Source organism: Ursus arctos, unplaced genomic scaffold, assembly GCF_023065955.2.
Source record: "Ursus arctos isolate Adak ecotype North America unplaced genomic scaffold, UrsArc2.0 scaffold_15, whole genome shotgun sequence".
NCBI classification, from domain to species: Eukaryota; Metazoa; Chordata; class Mammalia; order Carnivora; family Ursidae; genus Ursus; species Ursus arctos.
The window spans coordinates 17185211-17200468 of record NW_026622819.1 but is presented as its reverse complement, the minus strand read 5'-3'; positions in this window follow the sequence as shown (position 1 = coordinate 17200468).

The window sequence follows — 15258 nt, the reverse complement described above, 5'->3', positions numbered from 1 at the left end:
CATGAATGACTCTTATAGGAGGAGACACAAGAGTTCTCCCTTTCCCCATGGGAGGACAATGCCAGAAGATAGTAGTCTATGAATTAGTAAGCGAGCCCTCACCAGATACCAAGTCTGCAGGTGCCTTGATCTTGGACTTCCCAACCTCCACAACTATGAGAAATAGATGTTTGTTGTTTAAGCCACTCAGTCTTTGGTATTTTTGTTATGGCAGCCCAAACAGACTAAGACTATCCCATGTAATATCAACAATTTAACCCTTTTATTAATTCAAATAAAACTGTCTCTTTTGTGTTCAGGGTTGTAATTGTATGCAATTTCATGATAGGAATTGCCTTTGTTCTGACAATGGGATTTATACATTATTATTTTATTTAGGATTTACAGGTTAAAAGTCCGTAAAAAAGTTAAGAACTAACATAGAGTGTGTAACTAAAAATACTTAATTTGGACTGACAAATAAGAGTCTGTTTTACCTCCTTTGCCTTGTAGGCTTCAATTTATCTTAAGTAGTTTCTAAAGTGTCAAAAGTGCCAAAATTTTCCCATAAATTTCTGAAGTGGATTTGGGGGAATGTGTGAGCTACAACTTGAAATTGATAGATAGATATGAGAATTCACTAATGATCACTCTCTACTGTCTGACTAAACCATACTCTCCAAGACAAACTTGCCAAGTTAAATGATCAAAGATAACTTCAAAAATTCTTTTGAGGACACTGATACCTTCTACTTATAAGATAATAGTGAGAATGAAGAAACCCCCTCAGAAATATTAAATAACCAAAATCCTTTCATTCATTTCCTGTGAATCTGCAGCACAACTTTATATAGAATATTACCAATCTCTAACTCTTTAGGCCAAATTTCAGTTTCTGTGTTTGGGATGATTGTCAAAGTATTCAAATGAATACCATTATTTCAGAGTTTTATAGATTTTGAAAATGAGACAAAATATTTCCTGGAAAGAATATTTGTTTTCAGAAGGGAACTTGTGATAAGTGAAAATAAAACATATTTGATCAATACCATATAGACTTTGAGCAAACCGAGGAGCACTGCAATATAGGCAGGCAATACGAGGCAATTCCAAATTCACAGACTTTGGTTTAATTGGTAGCTGGAAAGAATCCTTCACCTGAGTTGCACAGCCAAGTTCAATGAAAGCCACATGTATCCCTATAACCTAAATACCTGCCACTCTCCCTCTTCTTCAGTGGTCTCCTTCTTTCAGAGTATTTGAGGAAAAAGAGTTTTTCCTGGACCGAGGCTTACTTTTCTATTTTTCTTGTGTCTGACTCCACATGTCAGTCCTCCTTGGGACTTTCCTTCTTTGATCTGGTTGTAATCTGGAACTTCTTCACTACTATTTGCCTTTAACAACCACTGTCTGCTGCCTGTCACCTGTTGTCCTGAGTTTGTTACTTTTCTTCCCTTGTTCACGCACAATACCTCTTTGCACAAGGCTGCTGTGTATCAAGAGGTCACTGAAGTCTGGGTGCGCCTGGGTGGCTCAGTCATTGAGCGCCTGCCTTTGGCTCAGGGTGTGATCCCAGGGTCCTGGGATCGAGCCCCACGTTGTGCTCTGCTTCTTCCTCTCCCACTCCCCCTGCTTGTGTTTCCTCTCTCGCTGGCTGTCTCTCTGTCAAATAAATAAATAAAATCTTAAAAAAAAAAAAAAAAGGTCACTGAAGTCTGGGAAATAAAAATAAGAAGCCAAAATCAAAACTACTTTAAAACGAAAAGATTGTATGAACACCACATTAAAATCACCTCATGGCTGTTCCATATTTTCTAGGTTTAGCTCCCTGTTTGCAGGTCTGTCCCCCAAGCTCTCTTTTCTCTCTTCCATTTCAGAAAATTTTATCTTCTCCCTTCAGAAGATTTGCTCTCTTTATTCTCTCCTCCCAACCAGATTGTCAGATGCCTCAAGTGGGGGCTTTGGCTCAATAATCCAATGGGGTTGTAGCACTTCTAATCAAGGCTTTCAATGTATATTTGTGACTGTGTGTGTGGGAGGGGGGTGTGTGTTTCTATCCACCCATTCATTCATTCTATCTATCTATCTATCTATCTATCTACCTATCATCTATCTATCTACCTATCTATCTATCCATCTACCTAGATGTGTTGATTGAAGCAGTAGTATAAGGAAAGTTCTTGAAGGCAACATACCCTACAAATATTGTGCAAGTGGGCCCACCATGGAGATACACCTTTTATATTTTTGTAAAGAATGATTTAAATTCTCTTTTCAATAGCTTTTTGCCACCTCATTATGTTCATGTCTCTTAAGAAAAAGGGGCACTTTACAGTATATTTCAAAAAACCCAAACTCCCCACTGCTATAGTAGAGAAGCAGTAAAGGATCCGGGGTTGCAGTATTTCTTGATAGTGGGCCAGATCTTCTCAGGCAGGACTTGCCACCCAACAAATATTTCTGTAAATTGAAAGGAATCAGTAGATGAATTCCTCTTTCCTTGGGTCTGGAAAATCTGAGGGTGCTTCTTTTAGTTACATGAAACAGATGGAAAAATACTCCCACATGCTGCCATAGAAATAGTCCCTTACAAATGAAATTTGGCTGCTGAAAGTGTGTGCACGGATGAGAGAAAAGAGCCAGGCTCAGGATTTTTCTTTCTCACCAAGGAAGCAGATGACCTACAACAGTAAGAGTAGAACCATTTAATCACTCAGGAGAGGACTTTTGCCGTTCAGGTTCTAAACTTCTATGACCGTTTTGAGCCAGGCATGCAGAAGGTAAACTGCTGATACTAACAGCCAAAACCAGTTTATCCGATTCCATCAACTCGCTACTTAAGTTGGGTCAAAGCTATAGTCAGGGCCACACAATTAGTTGTCTGAAGAGCCTACATACCTAATTCGTGAAGAAATATTCTGTATGTATATAAATATGATAGTGGCATCTAATAAATGGGAAAACTAATATGCCATCTAAATATAGTCGCCAATGCTGGAATCCAGATGCTTGCTTTTCCAGTTTTCTCAGACATAGTGATTGTTTTGAACTTTCATGTAAAAGCTCTCAGTTAGAACATACATCTACCCTGAGATTTGTGTAAGAGTATTCACAGTAACTCTATTAATATTAGCCCCAAACTAGAAAATCCTCAAATATCTGACAACTGAATGAATAATTTGGATAAAATGGATAAATTAAATGGATATTATTCCTACAATGAAACACATTCAGAAATAACAAGGAATTAATGGTACATAAACTCAGCGATATGGGTCAATTTCATGAGCATTATGCTGAGAAAAAGAAACCAGAAACAACTAATAATTATGATGTCACTTACATAAAATGTAGAGAAGATAAATCTTACCTATAGTAACAGAATCTAGGTCAGTGGTTGTCTGTGGTCAGGGGCTGGGACAGTGAGCGCACAAGAGAACTTTTTTCAGTGGAAGAAATATTCTTTATTTTAATTGTGGAGGTGGTTAGTAGGGAGTAGACATTTTTGAAACTCATGAAACTATATAATTAAATATAAAGTTTAATGTATATGAATTATACCACACTAAATTATTATTATTATTTTAATTAAAATCATACATTAACTTAAATTTTCTAAAGACTAACATGGTAGGTACTTATATTTATATATGAATCTACTAAGCCTCAGTGATGTCTAGTGAGATCTGGGATTAAAACCTAAGTCTACTTCAATTTATCTAACATTTTTCTTTTTGTGCTCAAGTTTTTGAGTGTAAAAATATTTTCCCTTGGATGAAAAAATAAAAATAAACAAAAGCTTTATTTCTAAGCTCTCGTCCTACCTTTTTTTGCTTTTTCCATGTAAATTTCTTGACATAATAGTTAACATTTATTACTTTTACTTCCAGAATTCATCCCATCTCTTGCATGCATTTAACAGCCATTTCTACTTTTTCATTGAAACTTATTCTGAGAAAAAAGTCACTATTCAGCCGGCATCTCCAAAGATCCTCAACTTTTTCAGTAATTGTGTGTGTGTGTGTTTAAGATTTTATTTATTTATTTAAGAGAGAGAGGGAGACAGAGAGGCAGCACAAGCAGGGGGAGCAGCAGAGGGAGAAGGAGAAGCAGGCAAATGCTTAACTGACTGATCCACCCAGGCTCCCTGCTTTTGGTTTTTTCGTCGTTGTTGTTTTGTTTTGCTTTGTTTGGTCTCTTCGGAATCTTTTCTACTCTTGACTGAAAATTTCAGCTTCCTTCAAATGTCTGGGATTGCCTTTTCATGATGCTTTTGTTTGATTCTTCAAACTCCTCTGAATCCAGGATTCTATGAAAGGTTTCTTTCTCATGTTCTTTTCACTTACTTCTGTGCTAATGCTTTCTGAACTATTTATCTCCGGCCTTTTCTTGAGGTCATCCAACTGGTAAAATGTGGTGTCTTGACATTGTTCCACAAACTCACCATATCCCAGATGTAACGTACCATATCTTCTAGCCAAGACACCTGGAACCTCGGATTTAATCTTCATCATATTACCCAATGCCTCCTCCCTTGTATCTATCACGCCACTCATTTTAATGAAATCTTAGTATATTTCCTTTAATATCTCTCTCATGTCCACCGTATATCTGTAATCATTCTGGTAAACAGTTTACATTTATTATTATTACATTTATAATCATTATAATAGTGCTCCACTTTTCTTTTCTCTAATTTGTCCTACCCATTGCCGCTAAGTAATAATACCACTAAAACATAGCTCAGATTACATCTTTTACCTGCTTGCCAGTTTTCAGTGGCTCCAGTAATTATTTTTTTAAGATTTTACTTACTTGAGAGAGAGAGACAGAGCATGAGAGCAGGGAGGGGCAGAGGGAGAGGCAGACTCCCCACTGAGCAGGGAGCCTGATGCAGGACTCAATTCCAGGACCCTGGGATCATGACCTGAGCCAAAGGCAGACGCTTAACTGACTGAGCCACCCAGGTGCCACCCTCAATGGCTAATAGAAAAGTTAATTTAAATCAAACAAAAGCAGCTAAATGCATATTTCTTAGGAAATGAAAAACACCATGCATGCCCTGAAGGCCAGGCATGCATAGATAATAGAGCATGCCCAGTGTCATCATCCTAACATTCAAAGATCTTCTAATTTACATTTCAGCCAGCACTTTTGTCAGTTTCCTTTCCCACAGATAATTTTCCAAGCACACTTTGAAATAAGTCCATTGAGATCATTTTGCACAGAACTTGCCCAAGTTTGTATTTCTCTAGGATTTTTGTTACTACCCGGAATGATGAAAGCATAAAAATTATGTGTCATTTGTAGAGTGCTTAATGTAGGCCATTCTGCCTAGCATTTTGCACACATGATTGCATTTCACCTTCACAGCAATTCTGTGAAGTTGGGTTTGTTATGCCCATTTTACAGATGAAGATATGGAAGCTCAGAGGTGGTACATACCTGTTTTGGTCACACGGTAGTAAAAGCAAGCCCGTCTAGCACATACAAAAACCTTACACTTCTCACTTTGATATGCTGCCTTGTATTCTGCCCTCCTTTCCAGCTTTGCCATAATATATATATACATATATATATATATGATTCATATAGAATTCATTCATATCGATCATATATGATTCGTTCCTCATGGAACCTCATTACAAATCTTTGCGCCCTCCAAGTTGGAAGTTATGATCCCTTACCCTCTCAAGGAGATTTTACAATGTAAACTTTTTTGTCACTTGTCACTCAGAGCTTACATTCTACTCATTTGTGCACAGATTGCTATCTCTACAGCATGCTAACGAACAACTTGAGGACAAAAATTGTGCCTCGTGTATCTTAATGTTCACCTTTACACAGAGAAGATAGTAAATATAAGATAATGGAATGTGCAAATGTTCATACTTCTGGCTTCCTAAGAAAACTTTAGAAAACTTGGTTTAGAAAAAAGTAAAAAGCACTCTTAACTCCTTTTATTCAAAAGTAATTCTTATTTGTAAGTACTAATGCCTCCTGTAAATTTCAAGGACTGTGGTTCTCAGTGAAATAGAAGAAGTCAGGAAAATTCCTCAATGAGAGGACATCTTGAAGGAACAGGTATAATTTTTAAAAAATACTACTCTATTTAATTTTTATTATTTATCTTTTATCCTAATATTTAATTTATGTTCATAGTGAAAGTTACTTATAGGAGGACATAGTTGTTTATCCTGAGGGGTCATGCGTTAAAAATGATTGGGTGACACCTTTTCCTTTTTGCCATTTACATGGCATAGGAGAGATATTTTTTAAGTGTATAAAATAATATCTGCATTTAACAGAAATAATTTTATGCTTGGTTGACAATCATAAAAAGTCTCTTCACTATGTAAATTTGTCAATTTAAGAATAGACAGCATTATCTTACTGAGTTTTAGCATGCATTCTCAGCATCTATTAAAGTTCAACCTCCACCTTGCCCTTTTCCTCTTCTAATTGGCAGTGGGCAAATAATTTCTGGTCAAGATCAAGAGCTCATCTGCCCATATAACCCTGAACATCAATCCAACAAAAGAGCAGATCCCATTAGCATCAGACTTGTGACTAATAAATGCAAAGGTCCAGTGAAGAGCAGTAATGCACTTTGGCTCTTCCATCAATCTTGGGCACCTCAGAAACTAAGTGTAATGAACAGTAGGTCATAACCTATAGCTTTCATAAAATGTCCCAGTAGGGATAGCATATTTTACATACAAAATGGTAATGTCAGGTCATTATATCAGAGATTTTTAGAGTCAGTGTCACTGCATACCTAATTCTTCTAGTAAACCAAGATTCAGACATATAATGACTGCTTATATTACCTTCACAATATCTCATTTAAAGCTATTCCCTGGGTTGCATATAATACGGCTGCCTTCCTTCCAGAGAAAGATGATGGCATATTCCACAAAACATACGACATCATCCCCAGATAATATAAAGTTTACCAGTTCTAAGATTAATTTGCAGAATCATGTATTCTGAAGGTGTATGAATGAATTTGAAGTTTTAGAGTGCATGGAAATTGTGAAAGACATGAATATTGCTCAATTTCAAGATCCTAAGGGGAAGAAAAATTAGATTATAGTTAATGTTCTGTGGTTCAAAATACATTAAAGTCACCCTTGGATTTTTTTTTTTTTAATACAGTTTCTCCCACAATACTTTTCCATTTAATTATTTCTTTTTCACCTACTTTCCTCTTTCATTTATTTCTTACATCTTTCTCCCTTTTTGTAGTGTCCCCTTTACATGTGCTTATTTGAAAAAGCACAATGTAGTTGCTTTTGATAAGCTTAGAAAGAATCTCTATGGAGTGCTATGAATATGCAATACCCCTACCCACATACACACATTTTGAGAATTTTTATCCTTCCCTGTAAAATTAGCCAGAAGTCCCTCTTTTAACACATGTTCTTTTGTTCTTTCTTTGTTTGATTGAATTTTGTTTTTCCCTTGGCTCATCCTTTAACACTGGAATGAATCAATGTGTAGGAAACATTAGGCAACCTGTCTAATAGCCTTTTTATATTGCACTGGGGATAATAACAGAAAATGGTCATTTTCTTAAGATCTTGACAATTAGCAGTTTGGCACTTGCAAAGCCTGTAACCAGTCTTATTTACCACTTCTGCAAGTGGCTGGGTTGGAGGTAGGGGTGAGGCTGAACAAATGAGAGACTCTGGAACTATATTCACTAATAGAATAATTGCCCATTTTATGAACAGAATGAATTCTGGAAGTGTGTCAAGGATACACAAGAAATACTCAACAGCAAAGAACTTAAAATTTGGATAGTACAACCAATTTTTCTTGATATTTATTGCTTTTTGTATTTTTCTCAAAATACATACAAGCTATTTATATGCAAGATAAACTGGATGATCTCAACACAATTTGCACAACCTTGAGAAATGTGGACTGATGGCCTTCACGGGAGGTATAGAATTTCTAACATTCTTTTAATCTCAAACCAAAGAAAGATGTGATGCAGTCAGTAGCTTTTTCTTAGTGCCTCATAATACCTAATGGTAGAAAGTAGGTGCAGAGTAGAGCACATTAGTTTTTATGTCTCTACAGGATGGAAGGGCCACTTAGAGAGCTGATGGCTCCAGGTTGCTTTAATATAATCTAGTGTCCCTGCAACCAGAATGGCTCGATGCATTTCCCTAAGTGCTTCACTTAGCACCAAGGAGCAACTTGAAGTCTTTGGAGAATGAAATCCATTATTTTAATACAGATAAATAAGTGTCTACTTTTATATACTCATGTCTATGCATACTGTAATTCGAGACAAGCTTTATTAAAACCTTTGCTATGTGTTACATAAAAAAATAAGTGAATTCTGGAAAAAATGATAGCATAAAAGCAGTTTGTACAATTTGTCTCTCAGAAACAGAATGAAATGAGCAATAGTTGAGTTTGGGGGGCGGGTGTTGTTGTTATTGTTGTTTTTGTTTTTAATTGCAATGAAAGCTGAAACTAGGGAAGTCCAAATTCTCATCATAAAATTCAAGAAGTGTTGTCCAGACCCAGTATTATTTTGGAATGAATTAAAGGAAGATTCAAGAAATCAATTCAGGGCTTCTCCTTGCAGAGAGGGTTGTAGTTTGGCAGAAAGTGAGAAGAACTCGCATAAATAATGAATCTTGAGGATGGGGTGAGACATGCTGGCAATGAGGTGAAGGTCAGGAATGGTTTAACTGGAACTCATTTCAGCATGAATACAGAGGAGCCTCTGGTCCCGGACAGAAAGGTGATGGAGTTCCTCACAGAAATTGTTAGTAGAAATTGAATAAAGTCTAAGATAAGCCACTGATTCAGCTGGGACTAAAACCAACAAAGAAATGGCTGAACAGGGCAAAACCAAACCAAACCAAACCAAAACAAAAACAAAAATAGTACGGCTGTATCAGAGCTCAAATCTTGAAAATATAAACACTTCAAAAAAAATTACCCACACATCTGGAAGCAAGGAGAAATATAAATCTCCCGCAGAAACATACACTACACCCTTTTAAATGTACTTTTATTTTTATTTGGCTTTGCCTTTTTTTTTTCATTTGGAGAGCAAAAAAACAATAATAAAATTGCTGACGATGCCATCACAGGGCCACATCTTAGTTACCCTCTTAGCTGAAGATCAGAATAAATAGAACAGGTTGTTCTGAGGGGAATAGCACCATAGCGCCTACAGTTATAAGAAGGGAATACAAAAAGAATGTCCGTTCTGTAAGCAAAGAACAGGCTTACGTATAATTTCACCCAAGTAAAGATCACACCCAGGGGAAGATGATTTTTAAAAAGATCAATAGAGAATAGAATCTATATATTAACTAACTAAATAGAAACAAAGAAGAAAAGCAACACAGCAATAAGAAAGAAGACAGGGTCTCTTTTTCAAGAACACATTCCAGGCAGCTGGAGAAAATTGTGCCAATTTCTGCTTTCAATAACGTCGAATAAAATATGAGAACCATCGATAAGGAGATCAAAGTTTAGAAGGAGAGTGTAATGAGATGGCAAGGGTATGTTTAAATCTAAAGGGGTAAATTGGTAATAAGTTCAAATTATTGCAAGAATTAAAACAATGGAAGAAATCAAAGGAAATAAATAATGTAGCTTATTGCTTAAATGCTTCAGTTTGGCATAAGAGACAGCAGCATTCAGATGCTAAGTCTCCTATTCATTCCATGGATGACCTTGTCCAGATTAGAAAGACTTTCTAAATATTCCTATCCTCATCTTTAAAATTAGGATAATAAGAGTACCTCATTCAATGGATGCACGGAATACATTAATTTACTGCATAAAAATCACAGCACAGAGCAAGAAGGAAAGGCAATGCATTTTTTTTTATTTAAAGATTTTTGGTTTTTGCATTTTAATAAACTTCTATTTTTTAAGGACAGTTTTAGGTTCACATCAAAATTGAGGGGAAGGTACAGAGATTTCCCATATACTCCCCACCCCCACATATGCATGTCCTCTCCCATTATCAACATCTCCAATTGGAGTGGCATATTTGTTGCACTTGATAAACCTACACTGACACATTGTTATTAACTGAAGTCCATAGTTTACCTTATAGTATAATCTTGGTATTAGGAGTCCTGTGAGTTTGGACAAATGTATAATGACTTGTATCCTTCATTATAGTATCATACAGCATATTTTCACTACCCTAAAAATACTCTGTGCTCTGCCTATTCACCCATCCCCACCTCCACCCTGTCATCCCTGGCAGCCACTGATCTTTTTACTGTCTCCATAGTTTTGATTTCTCCAGAATGTAATATAGTTGAAATCTTATGGTAGGTAACATTTTCAGATTATAATCATTTACTTAGTAATATGAATTTAAGTTTCCTCCGTGCCTTTTCATGGCATGATAGCTCCTTTCTTTTGAGCACTGAGTAATATTCCATTGTCTCTGTGCCACAATTTATTTAACCATTCTTCTACTGAATGACACTTGGATTGCTTCCAAATTTTAGTAATTATGAACCAAACTGCTGTAAGCATCCATGAGTAAGTCTCTGTGTGGGCATAAATTTTCAGCTCCTTTGGGTAAACATCAAGGAACACAACTGTTGGAAGGTATGATAAGACTATGTTTAGATTTGTAAGAAACTGCCAAACTATCTTTCACATTTTTTTGCATCCTACCAGCAATGAATGAGAGTTTCTGTTGTTCCACATCCTCATCAACATTTGGTGTTGTCAGTGTTCTGGATTGTGGCCATTCTAATAGTGGCATGGTGGTATCTCACTGTCATTTTAATTTACATTTCCCTGATGACATATATGTAGGATAATGTTGGCTTTATTGAATGAGTTAGGTAGTATTCCTTATGCTTCCATCCTCTGAAGGAGATTGGAGAAAATTAATATAATTTCTTCCTTAAAGATTTGATAGAGTTCACTAGTGAAGCCGTCTAGGCCTGCTGCTTTCTTTTTTAGAATGTTATTAATTATTGATTGAATTTCTAAGAGATACAGGTCTATTCATATTGTCTATTTCTTCTTGCGTGAGTTTTAGCAAATTGTGTGTTTCAAGGAATTGGTCCATTTCACCTAGGTTATCGAATTTGTGGGCATAGAGTGTTCAAAGTATTTCTTTACTATCTTACTAATGTCAATCGGATCTGTAGCTATGTTCCCTCTTTGATTTCTGGTATTAGTTATTGGTGTCCTCTCTCTTTTTTCTTAGTTACCCAGACTAGAGGCTTATTGATTTTGTTGATTTTTTTTTCAAAAAACTAGATTTGTTTTCAGTGATTTTCTCTATTAATTTCCTGATTTCAATTTATTGATTTTTTTCTTAATTTTTATTATTTCTTCTCATCTGCCTAATTTGAATTTAATTTATGCTTATTTTTCTAGTTTCCTAGGGTAGAAACATAGATAAGAAAAAGTTTAGATTTTTCTTCTTTTCTAATATAGGCATTCAATACCATAAATTTCCTTCTAAGCACTGCTTTTGCTGCATCCCACACATTTTTAAAGGTTGTGTTTTAATTTTCATGTCTTTCAAAATATTTTAAAAATGTCTTTTACAGTATCTTCTCTGACCCATGTGTTATTTAGGAATGTGTTTAGTCTCCACTTATTTTGGGACTTAGCAGTTCTTAAACTGTTAACTGAGTTCTAATTTCATTCCATTGTTGTCTGAGAACAGACATTCTATGATTTCTATTCCTTTAAATTTACTAAGGTGTTTCATGGCTCAGAATATGGTCCATCTTGGTAAATGTTCTATACGAGCTTAGGAAGGATTATATTCGGCTGTTCTTGTTGAAAAAGTCTTTAGATGTCTATTGTGTCCAGTGGACTGATGTTGTTGATGACATCAAGTACCTTATAATAACAAAATATATCTAATTTTTTCCTTCCCATCACTTGTATCATTATTGTCCTTCATTTCCCATGTATACATAATATAATTCATTCTTAGTAATTTTATTTTGAACAAGGTGTTATCTGTTAGATCAATTAAGAAAAAGAAAAGTTTTTATTTACCTTCATGTCTTCAGTGTTCTTACTTTATGTAGTTCTGAGTTTCTGAGCTATTTTTTTTTCCTTCTCTCTAAAGAACTTCTTTTAACATTTCTTGCTAGGCAGGACTGCTGGCAACAGATTCCCTCAAATTTTGTTTTCCTGAGAAAATTTTTAATGTTTCTTCACTTTTGAAAGATAATTTTACAGAGTACAGAATTTTAGGTTGGTGGGGTCATTTTCTCTTAACCCTAAATATTCCATTTCAGTTTTCATTCTGCTTGCTTCGTGTTCTCTGACCTTCCTGGATCTGAGGTTTAGTATCTGACATTAATTTGGGAAAATCTTTAGTCGTTCTTGCTTCAAATATTTCTTCTGTTCCTTTCTCTCTTTCTTTTCCTTCTCGTATCTCCATTACAAATATATTATACCTTTTATAGTTTTCTTAACAGTCCTTGGATAGTCTCTTCTGTTTTTTCAGTCTTTGTTCTCTTTGCTTTTCAGTTTTAAGACTCTATTGATATATATATAGATAGATAGGTAGATTATAGATATAGATATAGATATAGATATAGATATAGATATAGATATAGATATAGATATAGATATATCTAACTCAGAGTTTCTTTTCTTAGCCACGTCCAGTCTACTAATGAGCACATCAAGGGCAGTCCTCATATCTGCTACAGTGGTTTTGGTTTTGTTTTTATCTCTAGCATTTCTTTTTGTTCCTTTTTTTAAGAATTTCTGTCTCTCTGCTTACATTGCCCTTCTGTTCTTTTTTTTTTTTTTAAAGATTTTATTTATTTATTCGACAGAGATAGAGACAGCCAGCGAGAGAGGGAACACAAGCAGGGGGAGTGGGAGAGGAAGAAGCAGGCTCATAGCAGAAGAGCCTGATGTGGGGCTCGATCCCAGATCGCCAGGATCACGCCCTGAGCCGAAGGCAGACGCTTAACCGCTGTGCCACCCAGGTGCCCCCTTGCCCTTCTGTTCTTACATGCTGTTTACTTTATTCTTTAGAGTCCTTACCATATCAATCACAGTTTTAAATTCCCAGTCCAATAATTTCAACATCCATGCCATGTCTGGTTCTGGTACTGGCTCCGTCTCATCAAATTGTGTTTTTTGCCATTTGGTCTGACTTGTAATATTTTCTTGAGAGCCAGACATGATGTACTGGGTAAAAGGAACTGATATAAACAGACTTTTGTAAATGTGCTAGTTAGGTGGGAGTGAGGGGGGAGAAGAAGCATTCTATAGTACTCTGATTAGGTCTCAGTCTTTTAGTGAGCCTATGTCTCTGGACTGTGAACTTCACAAGTGTTTCTCAGTTTTTTCCTCCCTTTAGATGGCCCTGGATGGTTAGAGTAGACACATGGAGGACTAGAGGCAACTGGAGTTGAGTAATTCCCTTTCCCAAGTAAGTTAAACTCTGATAATATCCCAGTAGGTTAGGCCCTGGTTAACTAGTTTCTTCTGAGGGCAGACCTTGTTAAGAAGAACAGAGTATGCTGGCATATTTCAAAATTATTCCTCTTCCCTCCTCGCTACTGGAACCCTGAGGAGATTTTTCTTATTTTCTGTGGGAAACTGGTGATCCTCCTGAAGGTAAATACCACAATATTGTGTGGGGACTATATGCCCTTTGGAGTTTTTAACTCTCAGGCTTGTCCATACTGAGACACCATAGTTAGACAATTACTGTTCAGGTTTTCCTACCCTGGCACTGTTTCCTGGGGAGGTTTCTGCTTACGGTAAGCTGCAACTCCCTGTATTCACCTGTCTGTCTCTCCAGTCTTGGGGGCAGCAGTTTGCCCTGTGTCCTCTCAGATTTTATGGATCCAGGAAGAATTGTAGATTTTTCAGTCTGTTCATTTCCTTACTTGTCGTAAGGACAGAGTAGGGACTTCCAAGCTCCTTGCTTAAGGAATCAGAAACCAGAAGTTTTTTTTTTTTTTTCCCAAGTTTTTTAAATCAGAGAAAAATCAATCATTTTTATGCCCAATAAACATTTTAAACCTGAGATATCTCAATGAATTTTTGTTCCATTCATAAGTAGAAAAGTGTGTGTGTTGGGTGGGGGGAGGTTGCCCACAACATAGATATAATTATAAAGGCTGAATTCCAAGTTTGGGATTGAGTGAAATGTAAACCCAATGTTTTGCTGTGATAATTTTATAATCTTATGATAATTGCCACCTCAAAAAATAGGATTATATATAATATTTTTGCTGGTCAATTAACAAAATATTTTGAAGCAGTTTTCTGTCACTAAATACTTTTTCTTCTGTTAGCTCTTTTGGGATTGTCCAGAAAAAAATAAAAATAAGCGTATGACTATAAAGTTACTGAATTTGATAAAAAAGAAACCTGTACATTTGAGGTATAGAAGTGGTATGATCAATTGAATAAAGGGAATGACACCTAGGGAATAGGAAAAAATACATTTCATCCCATTTGGATTCCAGATCCTTTTACAGTCAAGACAATCAATCTGATGAAAGAAAAGTAAACAAAACCATGCAGGAAGCTATTATATCTGATTACCCTTCATAAATTATTTCCTTTTTACACTAATTTCTTCACATTTATGTATATTAAAGAACAAGTAAAATATGTTTATTCATTAAGATAATAAGTCATATAAAATCCATGCAAACATTCTTTTGTATTTTCAATAAAAAGTATGTCAAGATAGCATTTTATTAAAGGGGTTTATTTCTGCTTCTTTATTTATTTATTTATTTATTTATTTATTTATTTTATTTATTTTTTGCTTGTGAACTTGAATAATGAATTGCTTTAAGAACTTCAAATGTAATTTTCCTCACATGCAAAATACTTCAACCACTGATAAAATGTTGGCCCTTTATTCTTGAGGCATTTTGGCATGTGCCTGTGTTCTGAAGAGCACCTGGCTAATTTAAGTTCCACTGAATATGTATATTTGTTTTGCCTGTCATGATATTCCTTCTAGTTCTCAATCCTGCTGTCGAGGCAGAATTTAACTGTGTACATAGCCCAGCACAACTATGATGGTGCTCAGTAAAAAGAGGTTGAACCTCTGAGAATCTGGATCCATAGAAAAGAGCATCCCTGAGAGCTTCAGCTACCAGAAAAGGAAATGATGACTCAGTACTGTGCAGAACTGATGGAAAGAAACTATCTGAGACTTTTTCCCCTTGATTTCCTAGGGGTGCAAAAATAATCAATAAGAGACAGCAAGGCAAGTTTGCTACATCTTAGCTTTGCTGTCAGAAAAGCAACCTT